This window comes from Euprymna scolopes, chromosome 30 (genome assembly GCF_053919585.1).
Source record: "Euprymna scolopes isolate OS-2025 chromosome 30, ASM5391958v1, whole genome shotgun sequence".
NCBI lineage: Eukaryota > Metazoa > Mollusca > Cephalopoda > Sepiida > Sepiolidae > Euprymna > Euprymna scolopes.
In genome coordinates, this window is record NC_136511.1 from 11,872,422 (window position 1) to 11,892,421 (window position 20,000).

Genomic DNA, 20,000 nt, shown 5'->3' on the forward strand with positions numbered 1-20,000 from the left:
CATACATACATATACGCATATACACGTATATACAATTATATACGCATACATATTCATAAAAATATAAATATACAGACATATATATATATATATATATATATATATATATATATATATATATATAGCCATGTGTAGATTTATACTAAGTAAATAAAGTAAAGTTAGGATAAATAGTAAATAAATAAATAAACGGGTATAGTTAATAATGCGAGATTTAGTAGACACATTGTAAGATATGTTCAAAATACATGTTGTTGGTTCAATATTTAGGGGTCTGTATTCATTTGCTTTGCTTATTGGATAGGGATTAAGTTATAGTGTTTAGAAAAAATATATATATATATACATACATAACTATTTAATGCATACACATTAAATATTATAAGGCGATACAAGAGTAAAGATATATATATATATATATATATATATATATATATATATATATATATATATATCAAAGGTTTGCGCACCGAGAAGTCTCTTTACGGTTTAAACAAGGCCGATAACCATTAGTCGCATGCTCTCGTGTAATGAATGAATGCGTGAATGTAGGATTGACATGAAATTCTTAAAGATAAACTAAAATGACCGAAAAATGGGATAAAATGTCTTAAATAAATAAAAAGTAAATAACTTAGAATGACTTTAATGAAATTAAGGATGAATTGAATGACCTTAAGAATGACTTGAATGCTTAAAAAATTACTGGAATCTTTCAAAAACAACTTGAACGATCTGGAGAATGACTTGAATAGCTTTGAGACAGACTGGTTGTAAAGTGGGTGATCATTTTACATACAGAAAAGTGATCCCCACTTTATTTCACAAAGTTACAAAAATAAATATAGCATGTAGTAAGAACAGATACTACACTTTGATCTTGGCCAAAAGGCCAAGAAAAGGGTGGAATTTATTTGCTCCCTCACCGAGCAAATTAGGCACAAGGCCGATTTTTAATGTGAGGAGTGAGAGGAAATGGGGACCAGCTCCCCGGGGAGTAGGGGAGCTGGATAGTGACAATTAGTATGAAGTGTTTCCTCTACACTGACCAAGGTCTTATATGTGGGGTTGGTATTTATTTGCTCCCCCACCGAGCAAATTAGGCACAAGGCCGATTTTCAATGTGAGGAGTGAAGAGGAAATGGGGACCAACTCCCCGGGAAGTAGGGAAGCTGGATAGTGACAATTGGTATAAAGGGTTGCCCCTACATTGACCAAGGTCTTATATGTGGGGGGAACTCCACATATGGTATTTGCTTGCAGTATCTGCCGGAGATACTACACTTTGATCTTGGCCAAAAGGCTGATGAAAGCTGTATTTATTTGCTCCCCCACCGAGCAAATTAGGCACAAGGCCCATTTTTAATGTGAGGAGTGAAGGGGAAATGGGGACCAGGTATTTATTTGCTCCCCCACCGAGCAAATTAGGCACAAGGCCCATTTTTAATGTGAGGAGTGAAGGGGAAATGGGGACCAGGTATTTATTTGCTCCCCCACCGAGCAAATTAGGCACAAAGCCGATTTTTAATGTGAGGAGTGAAGGGGAAATGGGGACCAACTCCCCAGGGAATAGGGGAGCTGGGTAGTGACAATTGGTATGAAGGGTTGCCCCTACATTGACCAAGGTCTTATATGTGAAGTTGCCCCCACATATGGTCTTTGCTTGCAGTATCTTCCGGAACAGATGGTATTTATTTGCTCCCCCACTGAGCAAATTAGGCACAAGGCCATTTTTAATGTGAGGTAAAAACCAGCTCCCCTAAAAGTAGGCAAAAAGGGGGCACTCTGGTTACCAAAAATAATAATTGTCCCAGTATAGAGGGTTTCCCCTCCATTGACTGGTACAAATTATCTTAAGTGCAGTATCTGTCGGAACAGATGGTATTTATTTGCTCCCCCACTGAGCAAATTAGGCACAAGGCCGTTTTTAATGTGAGGTAAAAACCAGCTCCCCTAAAAGGGGTCACTCTGGTTACCAAAAATAATAATTGTCCCAGTATAGAGGGTTTCCCCTCCATTGACTGGTACAAATTATCTTAAGTGCAGCATCTTCCGGAACAGATACTACACTTTGATATTGGCCAAGAACAGCTTAAAAAGCTAAGAACAGCATCTATTAACACCAGACCTTTGATCTTAACCAAAAAGGCCAAGCAACTGACCGACAGATCGACGAAGTGGCTTATCGAGTCGCTTTCACGCGACTAAAAATCATGGAAACACTACCTTACAAAGGTTCGCAAACTGTATTTACTTCAATAAGCTGGTTAAAGTTTTGTGTCTTCTCCCTCGTCCCCTTCTATTAATGCTGACGAGGAGACGATATCCAGAAATATTTTACTTATATTTATTTATTTGTAAATATTGAATAAATATAAAGGTATTGTTTCCGAAACGATCGTACTCATAAAAATGATTTTATTATGTTTCCTCTTGTGAAAACTTGATTGATAATTTCACACACTTTCTGTACATATTTATATAGCTCTATGTAATTACACCGATTGAACTAAACACAACTGCAATATTCAAAGTACAGCAACTTTTAAATATATTTTACTGAGATTTACTCATTTACACGCTGTCTATTACAGTCTATTATATATATATATATATATATATATATATATGTGTGTGTGTGTGTGTGTGTGTGTGTGTGTGTGTGTGTGTTTATACTATAAACATATATATTTTATATTATATCTTATCCTGAAAAAAAGATGGTCGATATTAAAGATAGAGCATTAATATAAAACAAATTTAATTGATGAAAAATAACTCTTTGTCCATGAAATTCTTTATTTGGCTAATCAACTCCGATGTTCTGACTTTCTTACTCCCCCCACACCTCTCATCATCCCTCACAGACGTCCTGTCTTCATTGAATCTCTTATGCTGCTCAAAAACTGATACTGGATACATTCAGGATGGTCGAAAAGTAGTCTGAAGCATTCCATAAGCTTTTGAGGCATTTTTTTCCAAGTTTAAAACATAATTTTATTGTATATCGATCTTCTAAACTGGCCTCACGTCCAGATTGAATTTTAGAAATTTACCAGCTGTGACAATCAGACTGTTACGTCGTGTATGTATATGAATATGTTTCAAAACGGCGTGTGTGCTGAATATTTCATCTGTATATTCATGTACGTGTAAATGTACGTATGCATATACGTCGTATCATTTAGTTGATCGTCTAGTGTGTATATTTTAACATTTATGCTACAGTTCTAACAGGAAACGATTGACAAACAGTTCTTTTTAACAGATATAAATAACACAACACATACCTAAATTATTTACGAACATTTATTTTCATGATTTCAGCTGACATATTCAAATATTACGTCTTTACATCTTGGCTGACTGAAATGACGCCGCTCCCCGCGTCATGGAGAGACCAACTTCCCTCTTGAGTCGTCCGTTCTCTCTGACGTTCAACTAACGATTGACTAGAATCTCTCCAAATCTACATCTCTTACGTGTCTCAGACCAAAAGCTTATGTAACCTCAATCTAGTTACTTGTTTATGCAAACCCAAATCATGTTTACATCTATTTTTTATTTTCACATTCCTTTTGTAGCAATATTGTTGTGTCAGCTGTCAATCACTTTTTCCCAATCTGATTGTTTATTTTTCTACTCATAATAATTGAGATCCAGCGAGCTGCCGTTGCTCGAATCAATTAATAATAATAATAATAATAATAATAATAATAATAATAATAATAATAATAATAATAATAATGTTTTGACCACTGGCCCTGCTTGCCACAGTTAACACAGATACTACGCTATGGTCACAGCCCAAAGGATCACAACATTATAAACCTTCAATAAGGTGCAATCCAATTCCTGCTGTAGCTGTTGATTTGAACGTGGAATCATAAAAAATGTTCATTTCATAATACGTATAGCAATAACATGCTGACTTTTCAAGAGCTTACGACAATTTTAAATGTTTGTACAAAAGAAGTTTGGAAACTTATTAAGGGCGTCTCGTAGTGTATTAATAGCAAATGACTTTGTGTTTGAGATTAATAGTAAATTAATAGTAAATGAACTTTGGTTTGAGATTATTATAAAATGAACAATAAATGAATACCACAAGTCTGTTTCCACAACCACTGCAAAAACTCTCCTTTCCCTCTTTTTCTCCCTCTCCCTCTCACCCATTCTCTCCCATTCTCTCTCTCTCTCTCTCTCTCTCTCTCTCTCTTTCTCCTTACGAAAAACGAAGAAGATCTCCCATGAGAAAATGTTTCTGTCTTAGAAATTGATAGTGAGTTTTGGTTTGAGATTAATATAGAATTACTAACAGATAAACTTTTTATTATTATTACATTTCCACCTCAAACAAGGCATATTGCCACGTTGTTGTATGGGGCTACTATCAGGGACATAGGCATCAGGGGTACTGTGTAGGGATTTGGGAAGCAAGATGTCGGTTCATTTTGCACTTGAACTTCTGCATGTCAGTACAGTTGGGGAAGCAGGGACCCGGCAGGGAATTCCAAAGTGTAGCTGTCCTGGAGAAGAAACTACTGGAGTAGAAGGCTCTCTTACATTTAGGGATCTCTACTGTGAAGGGGTGGAATTTAGCTGCTTGTCGGGTTTGTCGGGGTATTTACGTCGAGGAGGCACAAGTGCTTGCAGTTCGTCAGAGCATTCACCGTTAAAGTACTTGTAGAAAAGGCAGAGGGATGCAACATTTGAAGTTTAGATGTCAGTTCAGGACCTATCAGATTGGCGACTCTCTTTTGAATCTTGTCTAGGAGCGAGAGACTAGCAGCAGATGCACCAGCTCAAATATGACAACAATACTCCATCCATTGGCGAATGGTGGCTTTATAGAGGTATAGGATACTTTCGGGCGTTCGTATCTTTCTTGCACGGTAGAGAGAACCTATCTTCTTCGCAGCGATCCTAGCGATACTCTCGATGTAATTGTTTCAACTCATTTTCTTGAGAGCGTTAGGCCGAGGAGTTTAAAGGATGTACTTTCAGATAAAGAGTCATTGGCCATTGCTATTGGTGGTAGAGAAGGTTCTTGTAATTATTGAAGGAAACGAGTTTAGTCTTAGCAGGATTGAATGTGACCATCCATTTATGTCTCCATTCCACTACAGATCTGAGGTCATCCTTTAGTGCTTCTGCCATTTCTTTAGATATGTGTCATTTGTTTTCCTGTCGTGTCTGTTATAGAGTGTGGTGTTGTCAGTATATATACCCATCTCACAGGCAATTTTGTCAGAGAGGTCACTTTGGTGTGAGATTAATATTAAATTACTAACAAATGAACTTTGGTTTGAGATTAATATAAAATTACTAACAAACACACTTTGGTTTTATTATAAAATGAATACTACAAGTCTGTTTCCACAACCACGGAAAAACCCCTCCTCTCCCTCTTTTACTCCCCCTTCTCTCTCTCTTTACCTCTCTCTCTCTCTCTTTCTCTCTCTCTCTCTCTGTCTTTCTCTGTCTCTCTCTGCCTGTCTCTCTCTCTATCTCTCTCTTCTTACCAAAAACGAAGCAGATCTTCCATAAGAAAATGTTTTGTCTTAAGATTAATAGTAAGTGAGTTTTGGTTTGAGATTAATATTACTTTACTAACGAATGAACTGTGGTTTTTGATTAATATAAAATTACTAACAAATGAACTTTGGTTTGAGATTAATATTAAATTACTAACAAATTAACTTTGGTTTGAGATTAATATTAAATTACTAACAAGAGAACTTTGGTTTGAGATTAATATTACTTTACTAACGAATGAACTGTGGTTTTTGATTAATATAAAATTACTAACAAATGAACTTTGGTTTGAGATTAATATTAAATTACTAACAAATTAACTTTGGTTTGAGATTAATATTAAATTACTAACAAGAGAACTTTGGTTTGAGATTAATATAAAATGAACAGTAAATGAATACCACAAGTCTGTTTCCACAACCACGGCAAAAACTCTCCTCTCCCTCTTTTCTCCCCCTTTCTCTCTCTCTCTGTCTCTCTCTCTCCCTCTGCCTGTCTCTCTCTCTTTCTGTCTATCTCTCTCTCCTTACCAATAACGAAACAGATGTTCCATAAGAAAATGTTTTTGTCTTAGAAATTAATAGTAAGTTTTGGTTTGAGATTAATATTAAATTACTAACAAATGAACTTCTGTTTGAGATTAATATTAAATTACTAATAAATGAACTTTGGTTTGGGATTAATAATAAAGAACTAACGCATGAACTTTGGCTTGAGATTAATATTAAATTACTAACAAATGAACTTTGGTTTGAGATTAATATAAAATTACTAACAAATAAACTTTGGGTTGAGATTAATATTAAATTACTAATAAACGAACTTTGGCTTGAGATTAATATAAAATTACTAAAAAATGAACTTTGGTTTGAGATTAATATAAAATGACCAGTAAATGAATGCCACCACAAGTTTATTTTCTTAAACAATGACAACATGTTCTTTCTCAAGCCTTATGTAAATAAATACTTGTTGAATCATTGTATTGGATAAGATGGATAATCTTCTGTCGATTCCACGAATTATTTTCAATGCTCTCGGGGTGGCATCGTTTAACTGAAAACCTATTCAACGCCATGTCTTGATAAGTTATGATTTTTTAGTAACAAAAATTAAGAATTTGAAATTAGCATTTGTAATGGATTCTCAGGGCTTGAAAAACTTTCATGGTCTTCTTTCTATCATTTCAATTCGATTAAAAGATGACTTCAAGAATTCTTTAATCAATAAGTTATTGCTGATAACGGACTGATATATGAAATAAATCAGATCCTTATTACAAATTGACTCACTAATCAACAAACTACTTATGTAATCTCTAGGGGAATTGAGCAAATGAATGGGGAAAAACCGAGGTGAAGATAATTGGTGTTGAACTCTTGAAATGTGTTGACTCGAGGCGTAATAAGATGTTGCTGAGAATGTTTATATGCGATTTTACTGAAGGAATTGGAAAGATGTCTTTCTTATTTTATTGTCCAAGAATATTCTTGGAAGATTCTATCAAGGAACTGCATTTCTCTGAGTTCAGTTATTGGAAATGGTTTACGACCCAATCTTCTAAAATTTCACGTCGGCATTTTTCGATAGTTAAGTAAGCACTCGAAAAATGCCGAATCGAAAACGGCCAGACAATAACTTCAATGCGTGGCGTTGCATCCTTTCCTATATTAAGAATGGCTTTCTATTTAGAAAGCTATTCTTAAGATAGAAAAAGATTTCACGTTTTTATTGAATCTTCTGTTTTGAATATTGATTGGATAATTTCTTTTGGCCTCTGCCGGCTATTGACATAAGTTGCTGGCTCTCCTTCGCTTTCTCGCTCCCCCCCCTCTCTCTCTCTCTCCTTCTCTCTGTCTCTCTCTCTCTCTCTCTCTCTCACTCAACCGACGAGATTTCAAGGAGAGAAGACGTGTCTAGTAGCATTCTCCAAGAATGAGGGTGACGACGACACACGCGGGTTGCTGATGTAACGAAACAATTTCTGTCTGTTTGTCTGTCTGTCTCTCTGTCTGCCTGTCTCCTTCTTTTTCTATCCCACACACACGTGGGTACATAAATTGTAACCCAGATTTTTTTCCGTAACTGTCTCCAAATAAAAAAACAACTTTTTTTATATATAAAAACGCCAATATCCGAGTGATTGCATTCAATGGACAACCAAAAACCGAATCTGATGACGTCACCCGTACGTAAAAGATTTTGTGTACACACGGCAGGTGAAAATATAAGACTTATTCTCATTCGGTTCCAGGGAACACGGCGAGCAATCACTGATTATGACTTGTGCGAAAATTTCTAGGGAGTAAATAAAAAATTTTTAAAAATCAATACCAACAAAACACAATGGCACTAATATTACTTTTCAGTGGTGAAAGTGGTCTGAAAGAATGGAATAAGTCAGAAGGAATACCACTATCCAGACCTGCACTGGAAGAGCATGGGAAGTACTCGGATCATGACGAGGCCTATTGTCACTCAAATTCCGTGAACACGAAGTGAATAACAACATTAATTGAAAAAAAAAAAAACGGAGAATACTGGGAATTTAAAGAGACTCTTAGAATCCCCCAAAAAATGATTTTGTGGAAATAACTGGTGTCCGAATGATTGTACTCAACATATGACGAACAGCCTGTGTTCACAACGACAATGACGCCGGTAGCAACAACAACGGAACTTGGGGTGTATAAACTATTTATACACCCATCGCTAAATTGTAATATAACATTAAGTGAGTTTAAGGTTTAACTGGTTTTCATTAATACTTTTTTCCTTATTGGACTTAATAAATGGTTGTGTTCCACAAAAGAAACCAGTTTTCAAAAGAAAGATTTTAAGGACTGTTTTCTTCTGTGGAAAGCAACCATTTATTAAATCGTCTGACAAGAACTTGTGGTTTTAAGCGACTATGTGTCCGACACATTAGCATGTCAAGTGTCGCGACCATATAAATTTGTTTATATTAATAAAAAATATAAAATCTTCCTCTTGTTGTGTAGTTGGAGTCTTTTTAAGATGACGGGTACATATATACGATGGTGATGAGGGAGAGAGGGGATGATCAGTTCTTCTAACACAGAAGAGGGGCAGTCATTACTTATGATGGAGATGGTGGACACATTACTTATGATACAGAGGGGGGCACATTACTTATGATAGACATTACGTATGATGAGTTATTCAAAGTTCATCGAAATGATGATGCCATTCAGGAATTCAAAGTCGACTACATGATTAAAACTGTCTCCCTCGCTTCCAAAGGGACCCTCCTCTGACCATGTCAGCTCTGTCTTCGATCTTCGTGTCCAACTCTGTCTTACTCGTCTTCGACTCATCTTCGACTTTAGCTCCTATATTGAGAATTCATTTCTACCATGACGTCATACGTGTGTCCAAAAACGTGATCGATCTACGTGGTCTGAACATTTGTGGTTTGCACATATTTCCAAACCATTTCTGCAGACAAAGAGTTCTTACTAACCTATTTTTCAACATATTTAAATTGCATTGTTCTTTATTTTCTCTGACCTTATTTTAGTTCAGTTTTCATAAAAAGAATTGAACAATTAAAATTCCTTTTCCAACAACATATCTAAACTATTTTATGTGAAACTGAACAATGCGAAATTCCACATTCCATTTCTGAATCTATTTCTGAACCTTGCTTAAAAAGTTCGAATCTCGGTCTATCTAATGTTTTTCTTACTTACAAGAAAAGGGCTCTTGTAACACTTTTCTTTTATGGAGTACTATTGATAACCTTGTTAAATTCATTAATCATCACTCTTGAACACCTTTAACCTGGAATATATATAGTATACCTAGTATATATATATATATATATATATATATATATATATAATGAAATAAGGATTAATATTAAGTTGACCAAGATAATCCAAGATGGCAAATCTAATTTGTTTCTTTTAATGACTCCTGCTAATAATTTAATTCTAAAGTAATAACTTTTCTATTTCAGTTGACCCCTTTATTTGCTTTAAATTTGGCGCGCCTTCAGCGTCATCCTGTCTGGGTCATTTTGACATTGCCTTTTCTATTCTTAAAATAACTCAATCACCATTCAATTGTTTCTTCTTTACTCATTTTTCTTAAATCAGCCTTCACAGACGTGTTTTAAAATCTCTCCATTTCTACGCACAATTTATCTTTCTTTTAATCATATTATTTGAACTCATTCGATGTTTTCCTTGCACTTATTTGTTGAATTATTCCACGTGATTCTGCCTTTTGTATTACTTTGAACCATCATCCATTAAGGCGATTCTTTTGGATTTTACCTGTGGAAAGATAAATTTAATCAACTTTTTTGGATTTCACCGTTATTGGATATTTTACCCTTCACCAGACCATCCATTCACGTTAAATCACTATTTTCTTCCCTCCTATTCCCTCTATTTAACTATTTTTTGCCTGGTAAGATCTATGACGTACTTGTAGTTTCATTAAATACTTTTGTATGCAAAATCCTATCCTGCATTTTGCTAATCCCTACCCTCTGATGAGAAGGAAAGTATTTCTTCGAAACTCAGTGGATTAAGGACTATCCACTGATTTTGTATTCCTTTTTAAATTAAATATGTTTTTAACTCTTTTTCAAAGTGTCTTTTACATGTTTTATTAACTACTTGTTCTTATATATATATATATATATATATATATATATATATATATATATATTTAAATAAGGGAGTAGTCACCAACAATGTGTATTTTTTAACATAATTTTATTATTCCGTGTCTTGATTTTTCATTGAGCATTATGTTTGGATCATTGTAATAATGTTTTTTAATCATTGAAATCGTTTACGCGCGTTTCAGACGGTCTGTGATGCGTCCTCGTCAGAAATTATTTTCAAATGTGTTGGAGATGTAAAAATGGCGATTTTCGTAGTTAATTTGAAGTTTTTCCAAGGGGTGGAGGCTTGTAAGTGTTTATTATTCATTTGGTATGCTGAATTTTTATTGCTCTTTTATTGGGCTTGTCCAGGGAGACGTTGACCTGGCTGTAGTCGCTATCTCTTTCTGCTAATGTTTTTTTCTTTTCCTTTAGGGTGGGGTAGGGTGTGTGTGTGGGGGGGGGTGTTTGCTTTTATTGGTTTGGGAATGTGTATATTGTTTTATAGTATTTTGGCATTATTTGCTTCCTTAGGAAGGCGGCTGTGATCCGAGGTCGTTACTAATGTGGAGGGGGGGAGTGGCTCTTCTGAAATAAGGGTAGGGGTGCTTTCATTCTATTTTGATATTTATTTTTTGGATTCTTGGATTTTAGTATTGTGATTTTTCGTTTTAGTCTTTTCGGGTATTCCTTATGTTATGTTTGTAGAAAGAGCGGTGTATCTAAAATAGGGGATTTTTTTAATATTTCTATTTATTTGTCTCCCCATGTGGGTATGGCCAGACCCAGGATAGGTTCCTAGTGTGGGGAAGATTTTGTTCCCCAGAGAGGGGAGCATTGCAGGGGGTATAGGTATGGGAGGGGGTGATAGAAGGGATGATAGTCGTTTCAGTCATGAGGGGGTTCTCCTGCACTGACTGAGGAGGGAGCGAGGTGTTGGGACAGATATTATACTATTGTTCTAGGTGTCTCCTAGTGTTGTTGGTTTCGAGGTTAAGTAGGGTTGGTATTGTTCAATGTGTTGTATTAGAGATAGGGGTGTTATGTCTGTGTGTGGTTGTATGCGCGCACGTGTGTGTGTTTTAATGTGTCGGTTCTGATTTATGTGTGGGTGTGTATATGTGTATGTGTATGTGTGTGCATGCGAGTGTACCTTGCATTTCATGTTTTTGTGTGATGGTATTAGGTTCTGTTCAGTTCAGGAGTGAATCTGGTGATGAAGTTTTTTTCCTGTGTAAATAAATAAAAATAATTGTCTGTTTGGAAGATTGGCATTATTTTGAAGCTGTTTCCACTGCATGTGTGTACGTGTTTTGAAACATAAAGGTGTCTGTTATCTGCAATTTTGATGTTGCTCTTATGTAAGGCCACTCTATTGCTGAAATTTTTGGTGGCGCCTATGTAGGATTTGTTGCATGCTGTGCATATTAGTGCATATACTACATTTCTGGAGGTGCAATTTAGATCCTTTTTTATTTTGAATGTTTGTGCTGGGTTTTTGAATGTGTATGTGTTACCTTCTATTATTATGTCACATACTCCACATCGCGGTTTGTTGCATTTTGTAACTCCTTTTGTAGTGTGTCGGACGAGTTTTGAGGAAGTTAGGATGTGTTTTAAGTTTTGGGGTTGACGTTTGCGTTTTATTATTTTTGTTGTTTTAAGTATGTTGTTTAGTTTGTCGTTCTGATTGAGGAGGATAAGGTTTTTGTTATCTGTGTGATTAGTTCTGGGTTGTTTGTGTTGTGTGTAGAGACGTATGCTAGAATTTGTTCTTTGTTGTGTTCTTTTGGGGTTCTTAGTTGGTCTATTGGAATTTTTTCAGCCAGTTCAATACATTTCTGTATTAGTGGTAGTGCTACAACTAATACAGATATTATTATACTAATATAAACTTTCAATACTAAAATCCAAGAATCCAAAAAATAAATATCAAAATAGAATGAAAGCATCCCTACCCTTATTTCAGAAGAGCCAGTCCCCCCTCCCCACACATACACATTAGTAACGACCTCGGATCACAGCCGCCTTCCTAAGGAAGCAAATAAGCCCAAAATACTATAAAACAATATACATATTCCCAAACCAATAAAAGCAAACACACACACGCAAACACACACACACACACCCTACCCCACCCTAAAGGAAAAGAAAAAAACATTAGCAGAAAGACATAGCGACTACAGCTAGGTCAACGTCTCCCTGGACAAACCCCAATAAAACAATAAACACTTACAAGCCTCCACCCCTTGGAAAAACTTCAAATTAACTACGAAAATCGCCATTTTTACATCTCCAACACATTTGAAAATAATTTCTGACAATGACGCGTCACAGACCGTCTGAAACGCGCGTAAATGATTTCAATGACTTAAAAACCTTATTACAATGATCCAAACATAATGCTCAATGAAAAACCTAGACACGGAATAATAAAATAATGTTAAAAAATACACATTGTTGGTGACTACTCCCTTATTTAAATATACATCTTTCTTTCGTTGGAATTTCTTAACCCATTTTATATATATATATATATATATATATATATATATATATATATATATATATATATATATATTCACCAGCATTGCCTATGTAAAAATGTATTGCTGATCATTTTAGATAAATATAGTAGAAAATACATTCTCCTTGGCCCTTCACGACTTTTTGGTGTGGCACCAGTCGATGCTTTTAGGGAAAGTGTAACTTCATTTTGCAGTTTCAATTTTCTTGGTTAGTAAAATTCAATATTTGAAGATTTTCCTTAAAATTTCAGCCATTTTCAGCATTATCATCGGTTGTATAGTTTGTAGTCTACTTGATTCTGATTTGTCTTAGTATTTTATCTATATTCTTTCGGGATGTTTATTATTATTATTATTATTATTATTATTATTATTATTATTATTATTATTATTATTATTATTATTATTATTTATTATTATTATTATTATTGTTATTATTTATTATTATTATTATTATTATTATTATTATTATTGTTATTATTATTATTATTATTATTATTATTTATTATTATTATTATTTATTATCATTATTATTATTGTTATTATTTATTATTATTTATTATTATTATTATTATTTATTATTATTATTTATTATTATTATTGTTATTGTTATTATTATTATTATTTATTATTATTATTATTGTTATTATTATTATTATTATTATTATTATTTATTATTATTATTATTATTGTTATTATTATTATTATTATTATTATTATTATTATTATTATTGTTGTTATTATTGTTATTATTATTATTATTATTATTATTATTATTTATTATTTATCGACATAAAATTTTAGGGAGAATAAATGGAAATATTTTTTTACATGGAGGTCACCACTTATCAAGGCCCGGAAGCCACTCGGGGATAAGGGTTATTGCGTGTACAGTAATCAATGGGAGAGTATTGTAGTAATAGTTGGTATTGGAGATTTGATAAAGTCTCTTACTGGGGCGATTCATCAGGAATTTGTTTATGTTGTACTTGAAGACATGCAAGTTACATTTTGTGTAAACAAATCGAACGTAGGCATTCAGACGATCTCAAAACATCATTAATTCATTACCCACTCAGCATCAGCCGTATAGCGCAAGGGTGAGAAGTCTTGAATATCATTTGGACTGTTGAGTTTCGATCCTGGCTTGAGGCAATTGCCTGTCTAGACGCACTGGTGAGCTGTGAAGCAGCGAAACAGTACTGCATTTGGATGACTATATATATATATATATATATATATATATATATATATATATATACTTCAGAATAGTATATATACTTCAGAATATATATATATATATATATATATATATATATACATAGATACTTCAGAATAGTTTTGTGTATGTATATATATACGTATATATATATGTTTATACATATGTGTATATATGTATATGTATATATGTATGTCTGTGTGTATGTATGTATGTATGTATGTATGTATGTATATGTGTGTTCATATGTATATGGGGATGAATATGCACATATGTTTCACCCCACTTCCTACCACTTACCACTACCTACTGTCCCTAACACTTCGCCCCACTAAAAATAATATAGATTTCTAATGAAAAGGTTTCCACCAGACGTTGAATTATTATCGCTGGACCTACGAACAAATTTACACAGCTATGCGGATTACCCAATATATAGCTTGGACATTATTACCAAACGGATGTAGAGAACGTATAACATGGATTTTACCAAGCAAGCTGGATCTAAAAAACATTCATATCCTTTTTCTACAAATCCTCCTGATACAGGACTTTTGATAAATGCATTATTTTCACTTTGACTTTCCATGTCTCACTGACTTTAGCAAATAGGGTGCATACCTTTATAACTATTTGCTAATATTTTCTCTACTCTGATGAGATGGTAGACATCGAAACCCTATAGGTTAAGGAGATTAATTTTCTAAAGCATTATTTGTCTTGCTTAGAATAATAAAAATTCTTTGATATGAAACTCAACCATATATATATATATATATATATATATATATATATATATATATATATATATATATATATATATATATATGATGGACTCTCCCGTCCATTTCCACGTATGAGCTTCGGCCACAACAACTAAGTTGCTCGGAAATCCACACAGATGATTTGTTTATAGTGGTGAAGGCTTTGGGTAGAACCAACCACAATATCTTTGTCGGTGCAGATGACTTCCATAGGAGAGAGTATACAGTAAACTGCAGGTTTTACATTAGAGTTTTCTTCTCATAGACGAATGGCTTAATGTAGACTGGTGTGCATCTCTACCAGTTTATTAATGCGTCCCCGGATTCAAACTTGGAAATTTCTACGACTCGGCGTATATATATAAAAAATTTATATATATATATATATATATATATATATATATATATATATATATTAATGTTTTCCAAAGGGGAATGAAACGCGGACGTATCGGTGTAACTTTGATATACTCTTATGTATATATCATTTTAATACTGCTAAAATTTCTACCCGGGTACTGCAGTAAAAACTGAAAGTGTGTAACTAACGCATCATTCTGACATCTTGTCGGCGAATACTCGAACTGATTGTCAACATTTGAACACTCGCGGCAATGCCATTCAAAGGAATATTTTCTTCCGTTCATTGGTTGCCCGTGATCAGGAGGAAAGGCGTTAGCGTCCATAGCTTAAGATGGCGTTTGAACTGGGTTCGAATTTCCCGACCAGCAGTTAGTATCCCTTCCTATACAGACCTGATGACTGGAATATTTGTGTCGATAAAATTTATATATATATATATATATATATATATATATATATATATATATATATATATATATATATATATTAGCATATATATATATTTTAATATATATATATAAATATATATATATATACATATATATATATATATACAAAATGTTCATTACGTGAAAATATTTTTGGCCAAGATGTTCAACGTTTGGCTATAGAGTAGAAAGTAACTTTGTGATCCTTCGACTGGCACTAATTATCACTTTTTAATGCTGATTAATATGTCAGCATCAGATACTAGTGTCTAATGTTTAAAATAATTACTATTTTTCTCATATATGTATATATACATATACATATATATATACACATATATATATATATATATAGGTGTGTGTGTGTAATTACATATTTTATCTACTTATACTAGCCAATTATATATAGGCATATTATATATACACATATATATACATGTATATATATAATCAAATATAAGTAATTTAATATACAATTAAATATATATATGTGTGTGTGTGTATGTGTGTGTGGACATATATATTAAATTACTTATACTTGCTTAATATTATACTGACTTATAGATGCGCCTTAATCAATTATCATCCGCAACGTTATCACTGAGTTTCTGAGGCATTTTTTTTGTCAAGCACATTTCTTGTTGTAGATATTTAATTAAAAACGACGATAAAATAATCTCTTTTAATTACAGTTCCATGTATCATTATAGGAATAGGTTTTCACATGAAATGCAATACAATCTCCTATGATAATATGTCATAAATCTGTCGCCAAACTTACCCAATATAAAATCATATGCATATTTTTTAAATAGCAGGCACTGTCGGGTGTAGGTTGCCCAAAGTTTTTAAAAAAAGTGAAGAAAGAGATAGTAATAATAAAGGTCAACAAAAGCATTCGCTAATTGTACAATTTACAGGCGTGCTATTTGTTTGCGTTAAATTTATTTTTTTCCGGTGTCTAATTGTTAGGTGAAAGTACAGAATAGTTAAAAGAGGATCCTTTCCTGTGTTAAGAATAGCTTTCTAAATAATAACGGTATTATTTAAGCACGGTCCGTAAACAGAACAAAGCCTTGTTCAATGACTAGGCGCCAGGGGCTGGACAGAGGGTTAACGTCTTTATTCGTTGGCGCCTTGCAAATCCCAAAATATCTGGATGTAGTCATTCAAAATCCGATCGACATTAATATTCTATCTAGATGCATTACATTGGCGAAGAAAACGTTATTCAAGCAATAATAATAATAATAATAATAATAATAATAATAATAATAATAATAATAATAATAATAAATGAATGAATAAATGTCATCTTTAAAAAGCAATGCGTTGCATTATTACTAGGGCTATGACAACAGCATATTCTTATGAAGCTTATGACTCTCGAGTATATATCCGACACAAATAGACACAGTTAATCAACCAAGAATCACATCACTCTATATAAAAGCATACAAGATATCAACGGATACACACTCGAAAGTCAAAACAATGAAAAAACTATGCTGTTTTCCAAGCCCTAATTATTAGCTTGGCAGTAGAGATGAATTCAATTTCTGAAATTTTGGTTTTAAATCTAGTTAGGTTAAACCACAGTGATGAGTTGGAAGACAGCGGAACGTTTATCGCTATACTTCTTAAAACTTTCTTATAGCAAGTATCTATCCCTGCAAATATACTCTCAGACTATGTATTGAATACTGTTATCTAAACTGGTGAATTTCTGTTCCATTTTAGGGTCTTTGATAAGGTGTATCCTATTTTTGCGTCAATCGTCCTTCGTTTGTAATAGCACCTTACATCAAGTGGCTTCACGCACTGCTTGAAGCGATTTCCATTCATCAGTGTATGCAAATAAATGAATTAATCAAACATAACTTCTTTCGGTATGTACATCAAATATATGAAGCAATTAAAAGTCTCAATTTCTCATAACTCACTGGTTTTCATCACTCGAAACCATAATCAACAGGAAGTGAGGTGATAGTCGCACATAAACCCTCTCACGATTATTATACTGAAATAATAAAATAATCACATTTTAATATAAACAATAATAACAGCATCAAAAAAATACTTAAAAAACTCTCCTGTCTCTATTTACACCTCGCCCCACACGTCAATATTTGACCATTCAATTTCTAGCAGACTGATACCCCTCACATGGGTGATTTCGTTTTCGTTTTGTTTTATGTTCGTCTACTTATTCACTCATAGTTTTTAAAATATCGAATAATAAAAAATATATTTTATGTTCCAAACACTATCATTTGTAAAATTCCCCATTAAAAGCATATGTGAAATGACCAAACTGATATATACAGTTGTGCGCAAAAATATTCGACCCCTGTCTAAATTTTCTTGTTTCGTTGAATCTATACTTCAAAAACCTTCATAACGCCTTTTAACGGCTAATTATGAATAACTTGTATATTTTTCAACAATAAATGAGGAAAAGTAATTCGAGATTAATAATATATATCAATTTATTTACAAAAAAATATAAATATGGATGTTGCAAAAATATTTGACCCCTTTAATTTAAAGTTTAAATAAAAGCAGCATTAAGTTTATTATTTTAGTCTGACCTTGTATTTATTTCCTATAATAATATTTATGACTCTACTGAATCTAAAATAAGTTCAAATTGAACTCCAATGCCATATTGAGTGATTGAATAATTGTTTCAAGCAAAAAAGATATTTTTCAACGTCAACAAATCTGCAACTATGACAAAGAACAAAGAGTACTCTGAAGACATTAAAAAGAAAGTAATCGATGCCTAGCAGTCTGAAGAAGGTTATTAAAAAAATTCCAAACGTTTTTCTATACCATGGTCCACTATTATGTCCATTATCAAAAAATGGAAAGTAAAAGGGATTGTATGAAGTCTTGCAAGATCAGATCGTCCAAGAAAAATTACGACACGTGGGGCTAGGAAAATTGTTAGACAAGTTTCCATAGACTCTAAATCTAACCTAAAGGACGTGCAGAACGATTTGAAGAATGCTGGCTCAGATGTACACTTGTCAACTATTCGTAGGGCATTAAATCGAGCCGGATTGCATGGACGTATTGCCAGAAGGAAGCCCTTACTTTCCAAAGCTCATCAAAAGGCTCGATTAAATTTTGCAAAAAAGTTCCTAGAAATGCCTATTGATTACTGGAATAATATAATTTGGTCAGACGAAACAAAAGTGGAACTATTTGGACGCAACCAGAAACGCTATGTTTGGCGAAAAGAAAATACTGCTTATAATGTGAAAAATACCGTTCCAACCGTTAAGCATGGAGGTGAATCAATCATGGTGTGGGGCTGTTTCAGTATAAATGGAACTGGAAGATTAACCATAATCGATGGAAGAATGGATTCAGTAAAATATCAGTCCATACTGAAAGAAAATCTTGTTCCGTCTGTGAACCAGTTGGGGCATGGAAAGAGGTATACTTTTCAACAGGACAACGATCCTAAACACACTTCAAAGAGCACTAAGGCATCGTTAAAGAATAATAAGGTGAAATGTCTAGAATAGCCTTCCCAGTCTCCACACCTAAATCCGATCGAGCACTTAATGCATGATTTAAAAATTGCGGTACATAAAAGAAAACCATCTAATTTGATTGAATTAAAACAGTACTGTCAAGAAGAGTGGCTTAAAATTCCAGTGGACAGATGTAGAAGTCTCGTTAAATGTTATAGGAAACGTTTACTTGCAGTAATCAAGGTCAAAGGAGCTTAAACCAAGTATTAATGAAAAAGGGTCGAATACTTTTGCAACATCCATATTTTTATTTTTGTAAATAAATTTATTTATATTATCAAGCACTAATCACTTTTTATTATTTTTTTGTTGAAAACTATACAGTTTATTCGAACTTAGTCGTTAAAGAAGGTTTTAAAGATTATTGAAGTATCCATTCAAAGAAATAAGACAATTTTGGTAGGGGTCGAATACTTTTGCGCACAACTGTATATATATATATATATATATATATATATATATATATATATATATATATATATAATATAAAGCTGAATGTGTGTGTGTGTGTGTGTGTGTGTGTGTGTGTGTGTGTTCAGGAATAGGCTCCTATATGGTTGACTATTTTAATAACTGATTATATATAATGGTAGAAGATGTATCGAGACACAGGAATGGGTATGTTTGATCTGCCAGAACGGTGGTTCATTAAAATTGTGGGGGCTGTGTTCGCGCCTGGTCCACAAAGTATGGAAATAAAAAATTTAAAAATTAAGAAAAAAAGTTTACAAGTGTTTTTGATATAGATGTACATAAGAATACTTTGATAAGTATGTTTTAACTTAAATAGGGATGGTATAATAAAATTGTGGGGTCTGCGTTCGTGCCTAGCCTCCATAGAATGGAAATAGGCACGAACTTTAATAAAGACTTTTCATATCTATCTGCGTAAGTATACTTTGATAATTATGTTTCAGTTTGAAGAAATATGGTATAATAAAATTATGGGGTGTTCGTTCGCACCTGACCTCCATAG

General features: G+C 33.3%; 1 protein-coding gene and 1 pseudogene across 6 annotated transcripts in view; both read right to left on the reverse strand.

Moving 5' to 3' along the window:
- LOC145254652 (inositol 1,4,5-trisphosphate-gated calcium channel ITPR3-like) overlaps window positions 1-20,000 on the reverse strand; it is a 1,190,449-nt gene that overhangs the window by 1,147,586 nt on the left and 22,863 nt on the right. The gene's annotated exons all lie outside the window — the stretch shown is intronic.
- Window positions 770-905, reverse strand: LOC145254973 (U2 spliceosomal RNA; annotated as a pseudogene).